Raw genomic sequence first — 21843 nt, 5'->3', positions numbered from 1 at the left:
ACCATCAACCAATGATTGGCATTGTAACTAAAATATGTTATCACCCTTTATATGTTCTCCTTTTTGTGACCCCAAAACCCTGCCATTCACTACAATGCATTTCAATGGGTTCTATCATGTATATCGGTCCCAAGATGGCTGCCATCACTTTCTGGTTAAAGTGCTGACAGCCAATCTGATCTCTCCATGATTTCTGTGCTTAGGGTCCACCCAGATATACATATTTGGATTTCCTTTACTAGCTTGCAAACTACCGAACGAGTTTACACCAATAACAAAAAGCACAATCTGTGGACCAAAAGCTACCTTCCTGTCAAAACTAGTGGAATTCCGTCCAGTGGTTCGGGCTGCAGGCGTGTATAAGACTAAATGGGAATTAACATGGGAAGCACACTTTTTTTGACCCCCCCCCCCCCCTTTTTCTCCACCCCCGCTGGACAGATCATCCCAAAACTTTCTATGCACAACTAGAATCACCAGGGCACTTTTTTAAAAAAATGTTTGTGACGATTCGTCAAACGATGCCAAAGATATAGCCAATTCAAAACATGTTTTTCGTATGGATACCTGGTCCTAACTATAACTACCTACTGGAGACCACCAGTAGGTAATGTATAGGGCTGCCCACCATGTGCATGGTCATGCCTCCACTCCAAATAACAAGGCAGACAGTTGTTTGGCCCTCCCGGTTGGGCAGAAAGCCCATTAAACACCAGAAAGTATTGTAAAAAAACATATAGGGGTGGGAGCTGGCCAACATGGGCATGGTCATGCTCCCACCCCCAACCAAAATGTTGCTGAAAGTCTTCATGTGCCCCTAGGGAGGAGATGGAGGGGAGTCACTACCACAAATCTGTCCCGGGGGTAGAAAGCCTACAGGGATTTTCTTTTTTTTTTTAAACTATAGCGGTGGGGTCTTCCCACCACAAAAGCACTCAACAGTCTTTCTGTTCCCCCGTGAGGCAGATGAGGCAATTACCCACAGTGTGCTCCACCAGGGAGAAAAAAGCCTCACTAGACACCAAAGACTGCATTTGTACAGTATTTGTTTGGGTTGGGCATGGGCCCTTGCTCTTCCTCACCCCAGCCCAAAACACTTTCAGCCCTCCCGGGGGTAGATAGGAGTTCTCACCCTCAATCTGCTTTCCCCCTGGGGGGCAACAAGCCCACTGAGCACCCGGGGTTCAAACAGAGCTAAAACAAACAAAAGGAGGGGGCCGGCTACTAAGGCATCAAACCATACCGCCGTCCCAGAAGGGGCAACAGTGTCTTCCTGCTCCCCTGGGGACGCAAAGGAGGTTTGTTCCCAATGGGGATGTTTCACTCAACTTTGCCTCCCAGGTGGTAGAAAGTCTACTTGACACCAGGGATTTTGCATTTTGAGCAAAACAAAGTGGTGCAGGTGTTGAATTCTAGCATTGACCACACCCCCACCCCAAAAGGGACAAACTAGTCCCCCTTCCACAGAGGCAGACAGGAGGTTTGCCCCCAGTTTGCACCTGAGGGGCAAAAAGCTCACTGTGTGGCGGGAATACATTTTCAAACAAAGAATTGAGGTGGGTATGGCCCATCCTAACTTCAGGCGGCACTCTCACCCCTACAGCATCAACAGTATTTCTGCTCCTCTGCACAGTAAAGAATCCCACCCTGATGGCAAGCGAGAGGACATTTGATTCTTTCCGGTGTTCTTTTACATATGAGCCAGGAGAGAGCGGCTAACTCCCAATATCGTCCCACTTGCAATGGTGTATTGCTGCACTTTTTGGGTAGGCTGCCGACTGGGGAAACCTACCAGACCCAGACAGTTCTGGAAATTAGACAGTCGGTGGAGTCCAGGGTGGTGTTGTTTGCATGGATCCCACAACCTTTCCTTACCCACAATGTCCTGGAAACCCTAAAACGTTGACTAAAACACACACATTCCTGTGAGTAAAACTTTTTGAGTGTGCAGAGAGCAACATTTTTTCTACCATACAGCATTCCTCTAAGTCTTCTAATAAAAATAGTACCCCATTTGTGATGCTTGGGGTTTGAGATATGCTCCCTGAGCACTAATGCAGTGAAAGTAAAAGAAGTCCATCAACTCATTTTATTTTCACTTTACTGTAATGACGTCAGCACACCCTGCTTGGATGCAGCAGTGCTCAGTAACACACAACAATTTGAAGCATCCTGCAATTTTGTTCAGCATTGACTGCCTCTTCCAAACAACTGGCTTGATCACACCAATTAAAGTTGCTTGCACGTTCCACACTGCTTTCCTTGTGGAACATGCACAGCCTCTTACTAATGATTAGATTACTTAAACCAGCTACAGTCAACACTATTTCCTTGATGTATTCCTTGGATCTGACTCTGAAATCTTATATGTAACCTTTAAATGTCTGTTGTGGCCTGTTCTGAAGAGACCCATGGATGATTTGCCAATGTTGGTTCAAATGTCAACAGTAGGATTAATTTACATGTAACTTGAACATCCTACTGGAGTGGACTCTTTCAACTGACTTCACATTCAGCCTGCTGTCCACTCATGATGCACTTTTAACCCTGTGCAGTTTTTTCACGTTGCACTGCACTATTGAATATGTCTGCATAATATATGTAGCATGTAAGTCTAAATATAAACAGCAAAGTAAAACATTTTATTTTAGGGCTCCCCGGTTGAAACATGTTTGAATTTATTACTCATATTTTGCTTTTTTTGGTAAGTCAAGCACTAGTGATGCCAAACTATATTGAATTAAACATTAAACTTTCAGACACAAGTGCCGAAAGCTCAAACTCATTGGTGTCTGCCACCCAGATAGCCTTTAACACATAAGCAGAGAGGTGAAGGGTAGGCCACCGTTTGTTCCCCCAAACTATCAATGTAATCACAAACATGAATACGGCAGTGCAAGGAATGAAACAACAAAGATAGAAGGTTTACTGTTTCTTAATCTTACAGAAACAATTGAAAGTCCAAAATGTGAATGTTCCAGGACGTCTGCCAAGCTTATGAGGAAAAGTCATCCTTTTTGGAAGAGGAAACCTCACACACATAATAGTGTCATGCTTTGTAGTGTGGGCTGGGCCTTGTTGCGCACATTGTTAGGTTAGCATAGGCTTATTAGAAGGTTAAACACCATTTTACCATTTTGCCGCTTTTGCACATGACACTGCATATAATTGTTGTTGTAAGTTAGGCTGCGTGAAATGCTTCACATGAGAAGGGCTTGTTTTCAGCTTCCCTAGACTTACATCGTGACTCTAGTCTGCACACTAAGTTCTAAAGCCTACAAGGTCATCATAACAAAGTAGCTGTTGTTTGAGCTGATCAGCTCACGTTCTAGCCATAACATATATGCAGGTGCATGCCAACGTGATTCTGGCGCCTTTAATATCGCACTATAAGCATGATTACAGAAGCCCGTTTTTCCAGACAGACAGAGAGCTTTTGCAGATCCTGATGTGATTCACACCTGCTGATCTTGGAGGTATGAGGTCCCCCACACAAGCCTAAGAGACCTTATATATTTTATAAAACATGGGGGCATATTATCAAGGACCGGTGATAAAATTATCGCCATTTTATCGGCAGGAAACTGCCGATAAAACGGCGATAATGGGCATGATAATACTCCCTTGTTAATTCCCATAGAAGCCCATGTTAACATCAGAACATGGGTTTCTATGGGAATTAACAAGAGCGTATTATCAAGCCCATTATTGCCGTTTTATCGGCAGTTTCCTGCCGATAAAACGGCGATAATTTTATCGCCGGTCCTTAATAATATGCCCCATAGTTCTTAGCTAGGGAGGGTGATTCACTTGGCGCTATAGGACATATTTTCACCATCATTGTTTTTTTATTTTTGTTAAAACAATTTTTATTGCAGAGTCAGCTTTACGCAAACATTTGAACTATCCCATCAGTTTTCGCTCATTGCTGGTTGACAGTCACAAACACTAATGTACACAGCCGTTAAGCCCACATCCCGAAGGTAGGGCGGCCATATCTAACAATCCACCCAAAAACCAGGTGACAATATCCCAGCATGATTATACTTTTGACATCAATTTGAGCAGGTTTGGTAGGAAGATCCGCTTTTGTATCCCTACCCATCTAACCCCTAACCCCAACAATGAACTCTGTTCCCCCGATTATAAGCAGGAGCAAGGAAGCGGATCTATAGCTGCCTCCCCACCCACCGGGATCCAGCCTGCGATCCCACCACTCTATCACTAACTCTTGACCCATTCTGCTGTCAATGACATTCTGCCGGCAGCATTCATCCGTCACCCCCCTCCCCTCCCGCTCCCTAAGGTTTTCGCCGGTGTGAGCCAAACGCAGGAGTCAAATTTGCCAATCAGGATCCGATAAAACAACAGTCATACATACGTGCATCACCCGGATTCCCCCCTTAGTTCTCATCTTCACGGTTCACCTCCTGTGACCGGTATTCCTGCAGAGCCACCACTAAGCCTTCCCATGCCCTTGCTGCCTCTAGACCCTTCTCATCATCCTTGCGGGTCGCCTGTCGGAGCCGGACCATACTTTCACTTCTAGCCCATTTTTCTAATTCTGTCGCCCAACGTCTACTGGATGGGCCCTCCGAAGACTTCCAGTGCCAGGTGATCTCTCTCTGAGCTAAGATAAGTCCTAGGTCTATGAACTTACTGGTGATCTTCGTTTTCTTTGTGTGTGGGAACCACAGCAGTAGGCAGACAGCCTTATCAAAAGTCAATTGTCTATCCGTCACCCCTGTCAGTAGGTCTCCCACTTCTGTCCAATACAGGCCCAGCCTTGGGCAATCCCACATCATATGATCCAGTTCCGCCCCTGCTAAGAAGCACCTCGGGCATACCGCCCCCCGCACATGAAAATGCCTCTGTAGTTTGCCAGGTGTTAAATAGGCCCTATGTATAACAAAGTAGTGTATCTGCTGGAAGCGGGCATTCCTACAACCTCTCCACGTCCTTCTCAGGATTTGTACCCATGTGGCGTCAGGTATGGGCTTCCCTACGCTTTCCTCCCATTTCTTTTTTAACAACGTCAGGGGGGTCATGCCTTCATGAAGCAGTCGGGAGTGCAAACATGTCACCGCCTTGACCGTTCCCGCCGACATCACCACATATTGGCACGCCATCGAGGTCTCTGGTTCAGAGATCCCCACCCTCCAATGTTTTTTGATCGCCGCGGTCACTGCCATATGCAATAGGAAACTCCCAGCCGGGATTCCAAACTGGTCCTGTATCACCCGGAATGGAAGCAACTCGCCATCAGCGTACAGGTCGCCCACCATGTGGAGCCCCAGCTCTTCCCACTCCATGAGGAGCGACCAGTCCCCTCCATGTGGCAGAGCCGTCAACATGCCCAGAGGTATTTCCGGGGCATAAGGGTGACCCACTCCCGCTCGCTTTTGACTCCTATTCCAGCACAACCTCAACGTCTTTTCCTCTAACGTCAGGCCTTCAACATCAAGGTGTTGTTGCAGGACAATATAGGACAATATATGCCTCTGTATCCCAGTTCCCCTGCGCAGATCAGGGCCCCAAACTCCCTAGCGACGTTTTGCGTGAGGGTCTGCAGCTGAGCCGCCAAATAATACAGTTCAAAATCTGGCACTGCCATTCCCCCATCATCTTTCGGCCGATACAGGGTGTCCAACGCCACCCTTCTCCTCCCGGTCCCCCAGATGAACCCTATAATAAGGGTACGTAGGTCCTTAAAGAGCCGGGGCGGGAACCCATATCGGTAATGTCCTAAAATAATACAAAAGGCGCGGCAAGGCCACCATCTTGAGCAGCGCTACTCTGCCTACCACCGATAACGGGAGCGTGGCCCAAAAAGCCACCGAGCCCGTCAGCACTCTAATACTGCGTCCGACGTTGCCCTCCAGTAAGTCTTCAGCTCTATGATATATCCTCACTCCCAAATACGTAAAGCAGGATCCTTCCCAAACCAGAGCCTCAGGCAGAGGTGGTCGTGGCGTGTCCGCCCGCAGCGGGAAAACACAGGTTTTACGCCAGTTCACCCTGAGACCCGACATGGATCCGAATGTATCCAGCAGAGCCACTGCAATCTTCAATGCCCCCTCCATGTCTTCCAGGTACAGCAAGAGATCGTCCGCATAAAGCGATATATAATGATGGTCACCCCAGCAAGCGAGCCCCCCATATATCGCACCCGTCCGGGCCCGGGTCGCTAAAGGCTCGATCGCCAGCGCGAACAACAGCGGCGACAGGGAACAACCCTGGCGCGTGCCCCGCCGAACCGGGTACGCTGTTGATATCACTGCCCCCAGTCGTACCCTTGCCGTGGCCGAGGCATATAGAACTTTCGTCCAGCGCCGAAACTCGGCGCCCACGCCGAACCTCTCCAGGACTACATCCAGATAGGTCCACTCCAGGCTATCAAACGCCTTCTCTATATCAACCGACAATACCGCTGGTCCGTCATATTTTCACCATCATTGTAATATGATTTCTCCCTTTGTGTTTTATGGAATTGTAACAATGCTGATTATATTATTTATAATCATATGTCTGCTTATGTTAGCAAAGATACTGCATCTTAGAGCACGTCGTTAAAATTAATATTTTAACCTTTCCGTGTCTCTTTTTTACTCCTGTTGTGGACTTGTATGAGAGTATAACGAAACAGTGTTCTTGCTTTCCACCATTCCTGAGTATAACCTAAGACGCATGTTCTGGGTTGTCTAATCATTGGTTGCTTTGTTATAGGACGAAGAGCTAATGTGACACTGATGCTAGCTGGTTAGGGTTTCTAGGCACTAAGGTGAGTTTTTTGGTACAATAAATACTAAGGGAGGCACATAGTCAAGTGAAGTGTGTGCTGTTATGAAATCAAGTTATGTGGAAATGAAATTACACTAGGCTGAAAAAACTCCCATCAGCCCACCATTGTGGCGGATAAATCGTCATGTGGGATACGAATGGTGTATTCCAAATCTCACCCAACCCATCTATTGATCTTGCAGAGACAGGAAGACCGTGATGACCTTCTAGCCCCAGTGTATTTCAGAGTGGTGCTGATGTATGTGCAGTGCTCGGTGAAAGGATGTGTGAAAAAGTATTAAAAATAGCTACCAGAACAGAAAATATGTTTATTGGGCACTATTCTGGTGTTATGATTAAAACAGGCGCTATAAAGTCTGAAATTATAACTATAATACAGCGCAGTGCAGTGTGGTCAACATGTTTCAGCTGTCAAGGATATTAGCCAGCTTTCGTCAGGACCGTGGTAACAAAAAGCAACTGCAAGAATATGAAATGGCAATTCCAACAACAAAAAGTACTCCTACCAAGAACTTGGAGCCCCAATGTTAACTGGAGGAAACTTTAGATGAATCGTCCTTTTCCCAGCATTATGTGGGAAGTAACCTCACCTCACCCGGCACTCGCTCTGGAAAAATGAGGCCCCGCTCTGTCCGTCGGTACCTCTGGCCAGATTCTGAGTGGGGTTGTGAGGTATTATGGTCAATAAACCAACCCACTTAGACCCCCCAACTTTTTTGTATTTTGGGAGTTTTTTGGTACACCATAATTCACTGAGGTCCTGGGTCTTTGTGCACAGTTCTGTGTAGGAGCAGAATCCCAGCGACAGCTTCATCATTGGCATCCTCTCCCCACCCTGGTAGGTCAGTGCCACCAGGGTGGACTCAACGTCTTCTAAGGAAACTGTAAGGAAAGAGGAAGTTATTAGATAAAAACTACTGGACAAGGCAGGATTTAGACTAACTGAAAATACCTTGGGGTTCCTCTGTATTTCACCTTTATTGGTGAGGACCCCTGGTTCACATCTAAAAACAAGGACGAGCGGGTAAACAGAGGACAATGACTCAGACCCATCTCTTATCTGCCAACATCTTTCAGCCCTCAAATTACAGCCTAACAGGTCTGGGGCATTCTTCAGGATTTATGGAGCCCTTAACTAGTCTCAGTCTCTCTTATAGCCACATATAGAATTATTGCAATTATGTATAGGCTACCAATATCCCAGGTGAATCCTACTTGATACTGGATCTATACAAGTACATTACCCTATTCAAAAGGGTTTGGCAAAAGATATATAAGATTAGAATTCTTTTTTTTTAAGGAACAGTTATTCTACATTAGCATATACTTAGTACTTATAACGTGTGCATGCAAGTGCACTGTCACTGCAAACTACTGCAAACTACCACACATGATGAGTGGGAGTGGTATGACTGGGGAAGGGCTGCTACCATTGAGGGAACTGCAACGGAAGTGGGAATTGGACCTGGACAAGGAGATTCCTGAGAAACTATGGGCCCAGATTGTTAAAAGGGCTTGGAAAAGCACAAGGAACGCCCATTTCCAACTGGTCCACTTCTTTATATTACATACAGCATATCTTACTCCTGCCAGGATTAATACATATTTTAATACTGATACTAAAATAGGTAGTTATTTTGAGTAAAATTCACCTTTCCTCCGGAACCTTTATGGCTTCCTTTCCCATTCATATTATCTAGATGTGATTGTTGTGCTCGGGTAGCTTCGAACAGCAATAAATGTGATGTTGTATTTCCTCTCTCCATTGAGTCTTCATCTGCAGTATGTGTATCCTGCGAGGTGCCAACGCTGTAATTTAGAAGGGGCAGAGTTTAAGCACATTTATTTTATTTATTGGAAGAGTTTTATATAGCGCTGGCTAGACCCGTAGGTATCAGAGCTCTTTACATAAAGTCAGCAAAGTTACAACAATAATAACAATTACAGCTGGGTCTGGTGGCTCAGTGGACTAATGCGTCCATTGCAGGGGCCTGTGTGTGACCTCATGGTCACAGGTTCAAATCCTGGCGGGTCCACTCAGCCTTTCATCCATCTGTGGTCGATAAAATGAGTATCATTGAGTTGAGAAACAATAAACATCTGTTATTCAGCGCCAAGACACCTACGGGTAATAGTTCGCTTTACAAATACACATGTTATGTTATATTATCTTACATCAAATATTTGAGACACATTAATGGGAGAGAAGGAGAGACCAGTGGAGAGGGAAGGGGGAGAGGTGGAGTGAGAAGGGAGAGGACGAGGGGGAAGACGGAATAAGAGACAGAGGTAAAGTCAGCCCAAAGACCGAATGGGTAGGTGGCGGCCAGGGAGGTAGTCCAAGGCCAGTCTCCCCTATAGTTCTCAAGGAAGCTTCAACGGGTATGGGTTAGACAGGTTGATAGAAAGGAGACAAGGTAAAAGCAGAACGGCAGAAATACGATGAGGGGGAGGGTGGGAGAGAAGGGGAGAAACTGTGCCTAAGGTCCGGCTGCGCAGGTGACGGTCAGGGGTGAACTAAGTCCGATCTCCTCATTAGCTGAACAGAGCATTTCACCGGACGTCGGACATAATGTTCGTACTCCGCTGTCAGGAAAGAGGTCATGTGTACTCAGGGAGTGTCAGAGTAGTGCGGGGGGCATGGCCCGAAAGAATTCTAGAAGTCCTCTTGAGGTCAGGCACAGTCCTGGAAGGGTTGAGTAAGTAAAAGTTCAGCAAGGGGGAAGAAGTCACCATTGTCGGCCATGTTGGGGTCAGGCATCCTGTGACCATTTTCCAAACCAAGAGTGTGCCAAGTACAACAGAGCTTTGTAGGGAGGGAAGGGTCAGACTCCTACATGATGTGGGACTGTCCACACTTAGGGACATACTGGGAGGATGTGGTAGCACTGTTATGCCCAGTCAAAAAATGGCAGATAACAACTGACATGGGCACTAGTTTACTTCACTGGTTCCCCATACGCCCAAAATGAGAGTAACATGCAAATTTCTGAATTTGGGGTTATTGTTGGCCAAGCGGGATATTACAGCGCATTGGGAGGCAGTACGGGGCCCCAGTGTTCTGAGATAGAAAATGGAATTGATCAAATGAGCCACGAGTGAAAGCACACTCAGATTCCAGCTAGCTAGGCGAGCACAGGGAGATAAAGCCATGGAGACCGCGAGGGCCTGGGAAGCACTAGTAGTTTCATTGCAAGCACCGGAGATGGATTCGGGTGATAACTCGACGGCGGGCACAACAATGGTTTCACCTTAAGGTGCGGTGAATATTGCTTGTTTGATTGGGAGTATTGTGATATCATAGTGTCCTTGACTGAGGGAATGCTGATCTTCACAGGCTTTAATACGCTACTGTTCTACAATGCTGAGCCATGTGTTGCACAGATATTTTTTCTCTTTCTTTTGCAGTGCTGTAGTCCGAGACACACCGGGGACATGGGTGGGTTGGGAGAGTGGGTGGGAGGAGGGGTTTGCATTTTTCTTTGTTGGATGCTTAAGTGTTGCAGAGGCGCTTTCTGGACATGAATATGTGCCAAAACACCCTTCATTTGCATATCCCATGTATTGAACATGTATGTTGATGTATCATATAGGGGATTTGTATACATGCTCCTTTTAGTTGAAGGGACGAAAGTAGACGGAGCAACACTTCGTGGCCACTGATGTTCAAGAGGCTACTGTGACTCATTGATATCGGTCTTAAATGATGTTTTGTTGGAAAAATGTAATAAAAAAAGATATTTTTTTAAATGATGAGTGGGAGTGCCTGAAACCCTCGTAGGTGCACATACGCAATTGAAATATGGTATCAATAATATCTTTTTGAGCAAATAATTGTATTCAAATAACTAGACTCAGACTCATCCTTACCCTAGACATTTTTAAACTCAAGTTGGAAGCAGCAGACTTTCTGCGAAAAGTTAGACTGAGGGTTGGTTTCCTGGATCAACCCCATAATGACCAAAAAGTACACACATTCCACATTCACTCCACCAACCTCCACAATGCCTCCAGAGGTGCTGGACTTTGAGAAGGCTGTGAATAGAGGCATTGACACCATGGGGTAGAATCACCATGGCAAATTTTGTAACATGAGCAAAGTGGAAATGAGGGCCTTAGAATCACTGGCAGCAAATGAATCCATTGTAATCAAACCTGCTGACACCGGGGGAGCGATAGTGATTCTCCCAAGAGAAATGTATGGGACTAGGCGTACAAAACTACTCAACGAGATGCGCCATTACAAACGGCTGACAAAGGATCCCTCAAAGGAGGTACAGGAAGAGGTTTCCTACATGGTTAATATGGGTATGGAGAATGGATGGATCACAAAACATAAAGCCGATTTTCGAATCCAGAGACAACCCTGAGTACCCTACCTCTACACCATACTGAAATTACACAAGAACAAGCACCCCCAGGAAACTGATTATCTTAGGGATTGGGTCCAGTCTGGAACCCCTGTCTCAGTTCTGTGAGGTCTTCCATTGGCCATTGGTGAAGAAAATGCCAGCTTTTTTTACAGGACATGAAAGACATGTTAAACCTGATCAAGGACTTACCTTTTGTCAGAAACAACAAACTCCTCATCAGTTTGGTTGTGGAGTCCCTATATACAAACATTCCCTACCTCCAGGGTAGCCTCCTGTGGGATGAGATTCTCACTGAAATCAAATGGGACTCTATTATTCCACCAGAGTTTGTTTTAGACCATGCACATTTGGCGCTTGCACAAAAGAATTTCGAGTTAGAGGGTGAGTACTATCTTCAGGTGAATGGAATATCAACGGGGAGCACTTTTGCTCCCAGCCTAGCCTGTCTCTATGTGAATTCATTTGAATCAGAATTTGTCCTTGATGATCTCAATGCCTTCCAGAATAAGATAAAAATGTGGAAACGGTATATAGATGATGTGCTGCTAATCTGGACTGGGACCGGGGAGAGGCACTTGAACTTGGGAGTTGGCTACATGCACTCAACCTGTTGTTGCGGTGCTCTATCACCATAGGCAGAAGTGAACTCCCTTTCCATGACCTCCTGATAAAAGAGAAAAATTGCAAGATGGAGAGTGAGGTCCTTTATAAACCCACAGACCATAACAACTTTCTACAGTTCAAAAGTTTTCACCCCCAAGGATTGTGGGAAAATCTGCCAGTTGGGCAGTTTTTGCACCTGCAACACAACTGTTCAGATGTGAGGGACGACAGATCGCATGCTAGAAAACTGTGTGAGAAGCTATCTGGAAAAAATCCTCCCCCCACGAATAGTCAAGAAAGCAAACAAAAGGGTGAGCCATCATGGTGGATGCTTCCTAGGCGAGCTCCAGTCCACCAAGCCTCCTAATCTGGCAACATCCCTCAACTCCTTTCTCTGAGCGGGCTAGGCAATATCTGGACTGGCGTGGGTTCAACCGGAGGTCGAGCTGGTGTTAGCTGAGCAGTGTGGACCAGCAGGTGGGCGTCTGACACCAGAAGGAGTCCGCTTCGGTCCAGACTCCGTGGCCGCAGGGCCCTGACATCCCGCCCACAACACTGCTGGGGGCCAGGGCATGGTGACGGCCTTGTTCTGCATGACCTGTGGGGGGCTCCGACAAGGTTGCCAGTCGAGCCCCCACCCCAGGGAGCACAGCGGGTTTGAGCCGCGGCACAGTGTGGCTGGTGTCTGGGAATCCAGCCTTGTGCTGCAGTTGCAGATAGTTGACTCCATGAAGGCCCAGGAGGGCCCTGAAAGAGTTTGCCAACTGCACAGGGGCCAGCCTGTCAGCTGTGCTGCCTGTTGTGTGATGATATCCCCTGGGGCCCATGTGAGTGGCTCTGCAAATGGTTGTGGCCCTCCACCTACAAAAGCAGTGATCGGACAAGCCTGTAAGGTATGCCCGCAGAGCAGGACTAGAGTGTTGTGCAGCTCAGGGTGGGAGGGGCTCTGTAAGCCTTCTCACCGTCTTTACGCTTCAGACCAGATCAGAATCCCTACCATGTGGGGTTGTAGTCTGGTCACAGGGCAGAGGGCCACATTGGTGGTGCCTGGTCCGGGGCGGCCTGGCCCTTGATGTATACCGGCTGGAGTGTGGCCCAGGGGGCTAGACCAAGTGGTCATGGCGTGGGCTGGATGCTCTGGTTCCAGCGGGTGATATTCCCTTAAGGGGTCCGCTCTGTGGTTGGTCCTTCGGTGGCAGAAACAGCCGAGCTAGGCCTGGTGCGGCATGCAACCCGGAGCCGACCGATTCCGTGAGGCCCTGTTGCTGTGTCTCACCCAGATCCCTGCTGAGGGGAAGGCAGAGTGGCCAGCGGCAGTAGAGAAGAGGCTATATTTGCGGAGAGACACTGAGTAGAGGCTGTGCCCAGTCTCTGTGGCCTCCTCCACGTCATTATGACAAAAGACAAATCCTCAGTTCCCCCTACGAAGCCGAGTACATTTGACTATTACACCGCATCTACCGTTGAAGCGACAAGTGGAGCAGAGGATTGGTCTCCGTCTCGGACAATGCCACTCTGCTTGCCGCAATCACACAATTCCGTGAGATGCTGGACGCCAAAATCGGTACAGTTGGTTTAGGGGTCACATTCTTCAGACAAGATCTTAAAAAGGCGGTGGACCGCATCACAGAGGCTGGAACCAGGGTGTCGTCTGTGAAGGACACAGTCATGTCGCTCCAACAAAAAGTCAACAAACTGACAGTAGTGACGAAAGAACAAGGTAATTGGGAGGAAAACCAGAAAGCTGCGCAAGGGGGAATAACCGACACCTCGTGGGATACCCAGAGGGATGTGAAGGTGTCACAAGGGTAGGGTTCCCAATGCAGTGGCTGTGATCTCGCTTACTTGAGGACTTGCTCTCCCCTTGTTTTTTAGTAGAGTGAGCCCATAGAGCTCTTACGAGGAAACTCCCCCGGTGCAGCCGCCCGACCCGTCATCGCTAAATTGTTGAACTATATGGATAGAGATGTTATCCTCCAATTTGCCTGGGGCGACAGAGACAAGCTCATCTATAATAATAATAATCCACATTTGTAAAGCGCACAATCACCCATAAGGGTGTCTAGGCGCTGGGGGCCGTCAGGAAGATTAAGCAAGCTATTGCCCAGAGTCACATGGTGCTGGGCTAATCTGCCGCCGGTGCCGGGGATCGAACCGTGATCCCCAGGTTCCAGCGTCAGTCGCCCTGGCCGCGGCGCCACACCTCTTCCATCTATAGCTCACAGAGAATCATGATTTTTCCCATTTATACCCAGCTCATTCAGCAACAATGCTAATCATTTGCGGCGGCCAAGCACAGACTCTGGGAATTCAACATTCAATATGTTGCACCGATTAGAGTTATATATAAGACACAGTCCCTATTTTTCGACACCCCACAGGTGATCTTCACCTGTCCGATGAGACTGTACACCCCAGGCCGCATACACTGCCTCCACTGGAGTCCGATTCCTCTCAACAGAAGGAACTGGCCAAAGAAATCCACATCAACATGATGACATAGCTCTTGTTCCAATTGGCGCTCCCAGACACAGGGTGAAGACTCATAATTAAAAGGCAGAGATGCCTCAGGAGCGGCCACTGGATCCTGTTCTGGCTACCAACGGATGTTATCTGCCTGGTCCGCTCTAGCACAGACACTAGGCTTGGTGGACCCCAACGAGTTTGACCTGCACGCCCTAAAGAACCATGGTTGAAGGTATTGTGAGGTTGGGGAACCATTGGCGGGGGGCCCTTCCAGACTCCCATTGGATTTTGGGGGCTATCCCCGCCACAACAGATACTTCATGTCTGCTGAGGTATTGGGGCGGGGGCGTTGTATCCAGTTTTCAAATGTTCATTGCTGTTCAGACACGGAGGTACCACAATCCTCGCACACCTAATGCATATATGGCAACCACCTGGATATAGATGGCTATAAACGCATCCAGTGACACACCTGGTGGGATTAACAACATGACATGGAACATCCGAGGGGTCCTCAACAAAACTAAGCTGGGATGATCTTAAAGCAAGCAAAAAGGTTAGAGGTAGCTATACTACTAATGTAAGAGACTCGCATGATGGGTGCTAAGAAACCATGCCTAGCACGCTATGGGTTTGACCAGGTCTTCCATTCAGGGTTTATTTGCGGGTCACAGGGGACAGCAATTCTGATCAACTGTAGAGTCCCCTATAAACCCTCCAAGGTATGGAGAGACCCAGGTGGGAGGTACACCATTGTGGTGGGTACACTGCATGGGGAACTGCTGACTCTAGGAAGTTTTTACGCCCTGCCCCTGGGGCACATCTTCATGGACAGGGTATTGATCCTCTGGGGGAATTCCCAGACGGCTTATCGGTGATGGGGGGGTGACAGGAACGATACCATGGCACCTATTGATGGGTGGGGGGAGGTAGTCTTGGGACACCATATAGGAGAGTCTAAATTACACTGCCTGGCATTCTCCCTGGGGTGGTCAGATGCATGGAGAGACTATCATCCAGCAGAACCAGGTTTTTACCTTTTTTCCACCAGCTCATGGGTTCCTCTCCAGACTGGGCTACCTATTTCTACCACTCTTTCAAATTCATAGGGTCATTGCGGTCTCCATCCTGCCCCGGGCACAGTGGGACCACTCCCCAGTGACACTGAGACTACATATAGGATCCGAGTGTCTCCCTTTCGATGGCAAATGTCGCCTTGGCTTCTGAGCGATCCAGCCTACCAAATAGCCCTTCATTGGGTAGTCACGGAATACTTTGTATCCAATGTTGATACTGCCCCTTCGTCCACAACACTGTGGGAAGCCATGAAGCCCACTTTGCGGGGTGTCAACATTAGTTACTGTGCTGAAGAGAAACGTCACCGCATTACACAAGTAGTAGATCTGAAGACCCACCAGCTGGTTCTCGAGGCTGATATGAGAGGGTGGGGGAGACCCCGGCTAAATGCTGTGTTCTTCTCGCCCAACAGCATCTGGACCAGTTGCTCACGGACAAGGTCCAACAGTTATGACAAGCAGCCAATCCAGAGGATATCAGTGGGGTGATAAATCAAGCAGCATGCTACACCATTTGTGTCACATGGAGCAGTCACCAATCTCGGTGCCGGCATTGCAAAATGCGAATGGTGACCTATGTACTACCAAACAACAAACTTTAAACAGGGTCCAAGGGGAATCTGTATTTATAGACCAGCTTGTATCTTGTCCCCCAACTGAACAATCTTTTAACACCCAAAAGATATCAAGGGTCTATTATGAATACCACTGTCTCCGGTACCCGTTTGTGGTATCCACGAGTACCTATACCAACTGGTTATCTTGAAAACTTGTCTAGGAGAAGAAGGGTGAGAATAGAATTAAACAGAAAGTGAAAATACCCATCAGCCCACACATTGGCGGTACTTCATCATTTGAGTTGAAAAAGAGAAAAAACCAGACACCTCCTCAGGAGATTCCTTGAGAATAGCTAGTATGAGGTCATTTGATCGGACCGTCAACCAAAAGATGAAGAGTGTTGTAAAGCTGAAGGGCAAGTTGCAGTGCAAAGAAAATTGTGAAAATGGTGTAAACACAAATGTATATAGTCGTGGTTTAAAAATACCTGTATTGATGTCTAAAGAAAACTTTATTAGATACGACCATCAAAACGGCATGTTTAAAAGAACAGAGTGAGAATAGTGTGTAAAAAATTACTATTCACCATAGATGTAAACTGGTCAACATGTTTCAGCCCCTCCGGGCTTTCATCCGGACCTATGATATACACTACTGCAACACTTACCACATATCGTGATAAACAGTGAAGATTATAAAGACCTACCAATTGTGAAGTAGTCTTATATCTTGACTTCGAACCTCTCCTGTAAGACAAGGAAAAAGAGCATAGAACATGCACAAAACAAGCCAAATGTCCAAAGAACACCATATCTACAGTGTCTTTGTAAGAAGTGTCTCAATCATTTTTCTCTTGTACTTCTTTCTTTCTTTTTTCTTTTTTTCACTCACCCAGCAATGTAGGGAGGAACAGCCTCACCTCACCTGGCGTTCGCTCAGGGCAAATGAGGCCACGCACTAAAATAATGGAAACATAGAAAAGTCCATGTAACGTTGGTTATGGTGATACCATTATTTATATTGTAATGGTTCAAATGACATTGAAAATATTCGAAATTTGGAAAAATAGACTCAGGCAGACATGCAGAGGCTCTCGCTAAATGACTGGCAGACTCGGTTTTGACTAACAGATTCTTACATGTTTTGTATTGGAAGTAAAAAAACATTGTTCAACCACAAAATCATACAATCATTGCAAGAAGTTGTGGTTGAAAAGCACATTTTTAATAGATATGATGCATCTCATTTATGGAAGAGGCTTGATGATATGCAAAGCGATGATGTCGCTCTCCCATATTTTTTTTTTTTTTTGAAAACCTTTATTGTACAGAGAGAGCTCACAAATACGGGCCTACAACCCACCGGGCTGGCCACCACATAGCAAAAGTATCAGGAGCAATCTATAAAGTGTCACAGTATACAAAGGCTACGAAACAGGGGAAATAACAAGCATCGTAGAGCAGTCTCAGGAGCAAACAAATAGAAAGGTAGTTTTCTTTTTTAAAAAGGACGGGTTAGGGAGGTCAGGAGCATGGCGGGCCGCGAAACAAATCAGAGGGGCGGGGTCGCGGCGGGCAGCAATATAGCGATCTCAAAAAACACAGGAGAAACAAATACGAAATAGGTATACCAAGAAGCACCGGTCAAAACAACGGACATGAGGAAAGGCCACTGCGCACACTGTCCAATGCCCGCCCACCGCAGCCACCACCCGTCCCACCAATCAGCACAGAAAAGAACCCAAATACAAAAACAATACGAAACGCACCCCCAATAGAGAAGAAAACCCCACAAAAGGGGGAGGGGGAAGGGAAAGGGGAAAAAAGAAAAGGAAGGGACTCTCACCCAAACACTCGCCCCCAGGCGACAAACCAGGAAAAACAAAAATCCGGTACAAAATAGACAACAAAAATAAGAAGACACACATAGCAAATCACAATCATCGTAATACCGGAAAAGTACACCAGAAAGACACCTGGGGGACAAACAACGAGACAGAGCCCCGAATAAGGGGATACACAAGGGCCATAGAACCAAAAAGGGAGAAAAAGGGGAGGAAAAAGACCCCTCCAAAAACAACAACAGACCCCCCCACCCACCCCACAAGCCCACCCTGCACCCCTGCAGAAGGCTACGGCCTACCCCCCAGCAGCGTGCCTGTCGCCCTAAATAGAACCCGAAATATAGAAGAAGAGGAACAGGGTAGAAACAAAGACAAAAGGGAAGGGGTAGGGGAGGGAAAGATCAGCACACACGGGAGAGGGCGAAAAAACAGTATTATCTGCATCCATCCCGCCACCCGTAATAAGGGAGAGGTAGAGCCCACGGGAAGTTAACGATATTAGGATAAGTTTCAGGAGTCCCATGAAGTTATACAACAGCCCAACAGCACATGTCAGTCACAGATCAAAAAACGAGACTACCGCACATAGAAAGTCATTTCAGCCCTGTCCACTTTTGTCCAAAGTTATAACCATCCGAACAAACAAAGACCAAACGGCGAGGGACACAGGGCAGAGGAGAAAATCCCGCGGCAGTCCTGAGAAGAAACGTGAAAGAAAATACTGAAGATCCAGGAAAGTCATGGTACAACGTTCGCATCGCAGGCACAGTTCCAAGGACAGTTCCAACGAGGCAAGCCCAGCCGGGTCGGCACATGCGTCTCGGCCAAGGAGCCGACGCGATGAGAAACAGGAAGGATCATCGAGGTCAGGCCAGGATGCAAGCGGACCGCAGACCAGTGGCCGAGGCAACAAAGGAGGACGACGAGGGGCGTCGGAAACTCTCCGACCCAAGGATGCGGTCTCCGCCGGGGGCACAGAGTCCAGGAGCACACCAGCCGTAACCTGCAACGAGGAGGCCAAATCCGATGACGGGGGCCCGTCCAGTTCAAAATGAGGGTTCGCCTCCACAACGGAGACAGGTGCAGCCACGGTAGTCCGCCAGGAGTTCAGAGCATCCAGGACAACTTGAAGTGCAGGAAACTCTTTACAAGATCCGACATCCGGGCCATGTGGCGGGCCCCCAGTGCTCGCCCAGGCCCGGCAGAGACTCCCAGGGTCGGCCGCCATCTTAGGAGCCCAGCAAGTCCTCGGTCGTCGGGGGCCCCGGCGGGGCAACACCAAAGCAAAAGGAAGTCAGCCGAACTGCGGCAGGGCGCCCCAAGGCAGGAAGGAGACCCAACAGAAGAAGGATTTTCGTCGGCCCCCTCGTGCCGCCGGCCCCGTTCTCCGAGCCCGGGCGGAAATTCAAAATGGCCGGGCCGGGGAACAAAGGGGGGGACCAGGCCGGAGAAATGAGTAGGCTCTCCCGCGAGGGGCAGCGTCCGCACCCCAGGGCCCAGGCCAGTCGGGTCCGCCAACAGGCACAGCCGGACTATTCGCACATCAGCCTCCGCATCCAGATCCACAGCGCCAGCAAGGGCCGACCATCGTGTTCCGTCACGTCCCGGCGTCGCAAGGAGGTCCAGGCCAGTCCGCCCCGGAGGCTCCGAGCGGGATCGCTGCACAGGATCGACAGCACCCAGGATCACCGGAGCAACGGGTAAGTGTCCACAAAGTGACTTCAATACCAAAACACAGCAAGGAGGGCTTCCCGGGGCAGGAGTAATACAGGATAAACGAAGAAAACAGGCGGTAGAACGGAGCCGAGCTAAAACGCGGCCATCTCGGTCGCGAGCTAGCTCTCCCATATTTAATAGATGTGATGCAACACATTTGTGGAAGAGGCTTAATGATGTGCAGAGCGATGATGTCACCTTCCCCCAATTGTAGTTAAGAGAGTAAAAAAGAGCGAGTACGCCAAATAGAGCATGAGCTCCCAGCCAAAGCCACAGAAAGATCGAACATAGTGGCTTTTACAAGGACATGTAATGAGCCCTGAACCCCAGCTGGACACAGCCCCCGCTTACCTCTCCGTCGTTGCCTCGGTCTGGCATCTGAGCCGAGGGGGAGGTAGCGAGGCTGTTCTGCGCTGGCAAACATAAGGCTGCACGGCGGACCAGAGCGAAAGCTGGCCTGTTTAGGATAGCAAGCCGCCGATTGGCTCGGCGTTTGCTTTGCACAATATCGGAGACAAATACGTCACATAAACAATCAGCGTTCTGATTGACTCAGCCCATCGATGTATGGCCAATGAGGCCTGGACCTGAGGTTACGCTGACGTGCACGCTATTGGTGAATGCTTTCATCGGAAAGCGCCATAAGTGTTTCCTTTGTACGAAGTGCGGACCAGCATGGAGAGGTGAAGGTGTGTCCCGTGAATGGATTCTCATTGGTCACACCATGTGCCGGAAATGCACGGCGTTTCTCTGCCTGTGGCCGGTGTGTCTAGGGATGTGAATGGATTCTCATTGGTCACAGTTTGTGCCGGAAAAACGCTGCGTGTCTCAGCCTGAGGCTGGTGTGTCTAATGATGTAAACGAAATAAAACACAGATTACTGTTGTGTTTCCCTGGTTTGTCGCTATGGGAAATATACGCTTTTCATAGAGATCGGGGGCGCTTTATATATGCACCTTTCACCGTTTTTGACATCCCTCGTATTATGTGGATTCAATCTTAAATATCATGATTGGGTACTAGGATAGAAGTGAATCCGTGTCCAGATAAGTTTGAAAATAGGCAATTAGACGCGGCAATGTGAAAATTTTATTTGCGTTGAACGGATACCCTATCGAGGGTGTCACGGGTCGCCTTTGTATGTAAATCTAGGACATGAAAAAATGGTGAAATGACCTGGTGGTGTAACTGGATACCCTCATATTGTTTTTCAAGATCAGTGTCTGACATCGAGGTACATGGAGCAGTCGAAATGTTATTAAACTGCTAATCTTTCAGAAACACATGTAGCTTGACGGAGAAAAATCTCAAGTTCGAAAACGTTGTTTATAACAAGTGTATGACTGATGTAAAAATAAACCCATATCTCACTATATGTAGACTAAGATGGAAGGAGAAAATCTCCTATATAGGGAGGAAACATCATGTGACTGAGTTATACACTCATGTCATGTGACTGAGTTTCGACAGTTATTTTGCGATAGACTGAGATCGGGCTTTATATCTGTAGCCATGGTATATCGTCGTTCAGTCCCTCTATGTCACATTTAAGTTTAAAAATCCATTTTTGTTCTTTTCTAAACAAAAATTGGGTGATGTCACTCACATGTGGAGGTATAAAGGGCTGTTCTAAAACTAGCCATTCTAGTTCGTCTGCAGAATGTTTTTTGTTTACAAAGTGAGATGTTAGACGGGTCGCTTGTTTGTTGCGCCTGATGGTGCTTTTGTGCTCCTGTATTCTCAACTTGATCTTCCTCGTTGTCATGCCTATATAGCGAAGAGCACATGGACAGGTGATCTGATAAATTACTTTTTCGCTGTTGCAATTAGTATGTCTTTTTTAGCAACCAGGGGCGTGTTGTGCCAATGTCAACTGAAAGTGTTTTCTTGGTTTGTGGACACACTGAGCAATTGCCACATGGGTGATGTCCTTGGACCGGAGGAAGACGCCACAGTGTTGCTGAGGTTTCTTCAATGGTATGCCTTGGTCTCGTGTGAACCAGTTCGTCTCTGAGGTTTGCGCTCCTTTTGAATGAAAAAAGTGGCAGAGGGATAGTTAGACCTGTCTGGTTTTTTTTCGTAGTCCCTCCAATTATTATTTATTTTGTCCCCTTTTTGCCCCTCATACCCTTAATAATTTTTGTGTCTACTAGTTTTTATAGGTGTTGGCCAAGGGGATAGGTGTTCTTTTTCCTCTCATAGTCTTTCACCTCAGGCCCAGAGGCCTGTTTTGACAGGAAAAGTTGGAACCACAAAATGGTGGCTACCAACTGCCCTAACTGCCAAGCCTAGAACTTGTCCATAGACTAGTATAGGGTGTTCCAGAACCTTCTGGTCCATTCTGGACCACTGAGGGGGCAGCCTATATAAGGCGGAATGCTGGACAGCCATTTTGTCTGTCAGTGAG

General features: G+C 47.6%; 1 long non-coding RNA gene across 1 annotated transcript in view; it reads right to left on the bottom strand.

Moving 5' to 3' along the window:
• Window positions 1–3800: 3800 nt before the first annotated feature.
• The window catches only part of LOC144818139 (uncharacterized), a 40061-nt gene continuing 22018 nt past the window's right edge, over window positions 3801–21843 (bottom strand). Inside the window, exons 2-5 of the long non-coding RNA XR_013607051.1 lie at window positions 16769–16834; window positions 16584–16623; window positions 8454–8610; window positions 3801–7683 (exon numbers count right to left, since the gene is read on the bottom strand). This is a non-coding gene — a long non-coding RNA (uncharacterized LOC144818139). The remainder of the gene's footprint in view (window positions 7684–8453; window positions 8611–16583; window positions 16624–16768; window positions 16835–21843) is intronic.

The sequence above is a fragment of the Lissotriton helveticus genome, chromosome 2_1 (assembly GCF_964261635.1).
Source record: "Lissotriton helveticus chromosome 2_1, aLisHel1.1, whole genome shotgun sequence".
Classification (NCBI taxonomy): Eukaryota; Metazoa; Chordata; class Amphibia; order Caudata; family Salamandridae; genus Lissotriton; species Lissotriton helveticus.
This window is presented reverse-complemented; position numbering and strand designations above follow the sequence as displayed.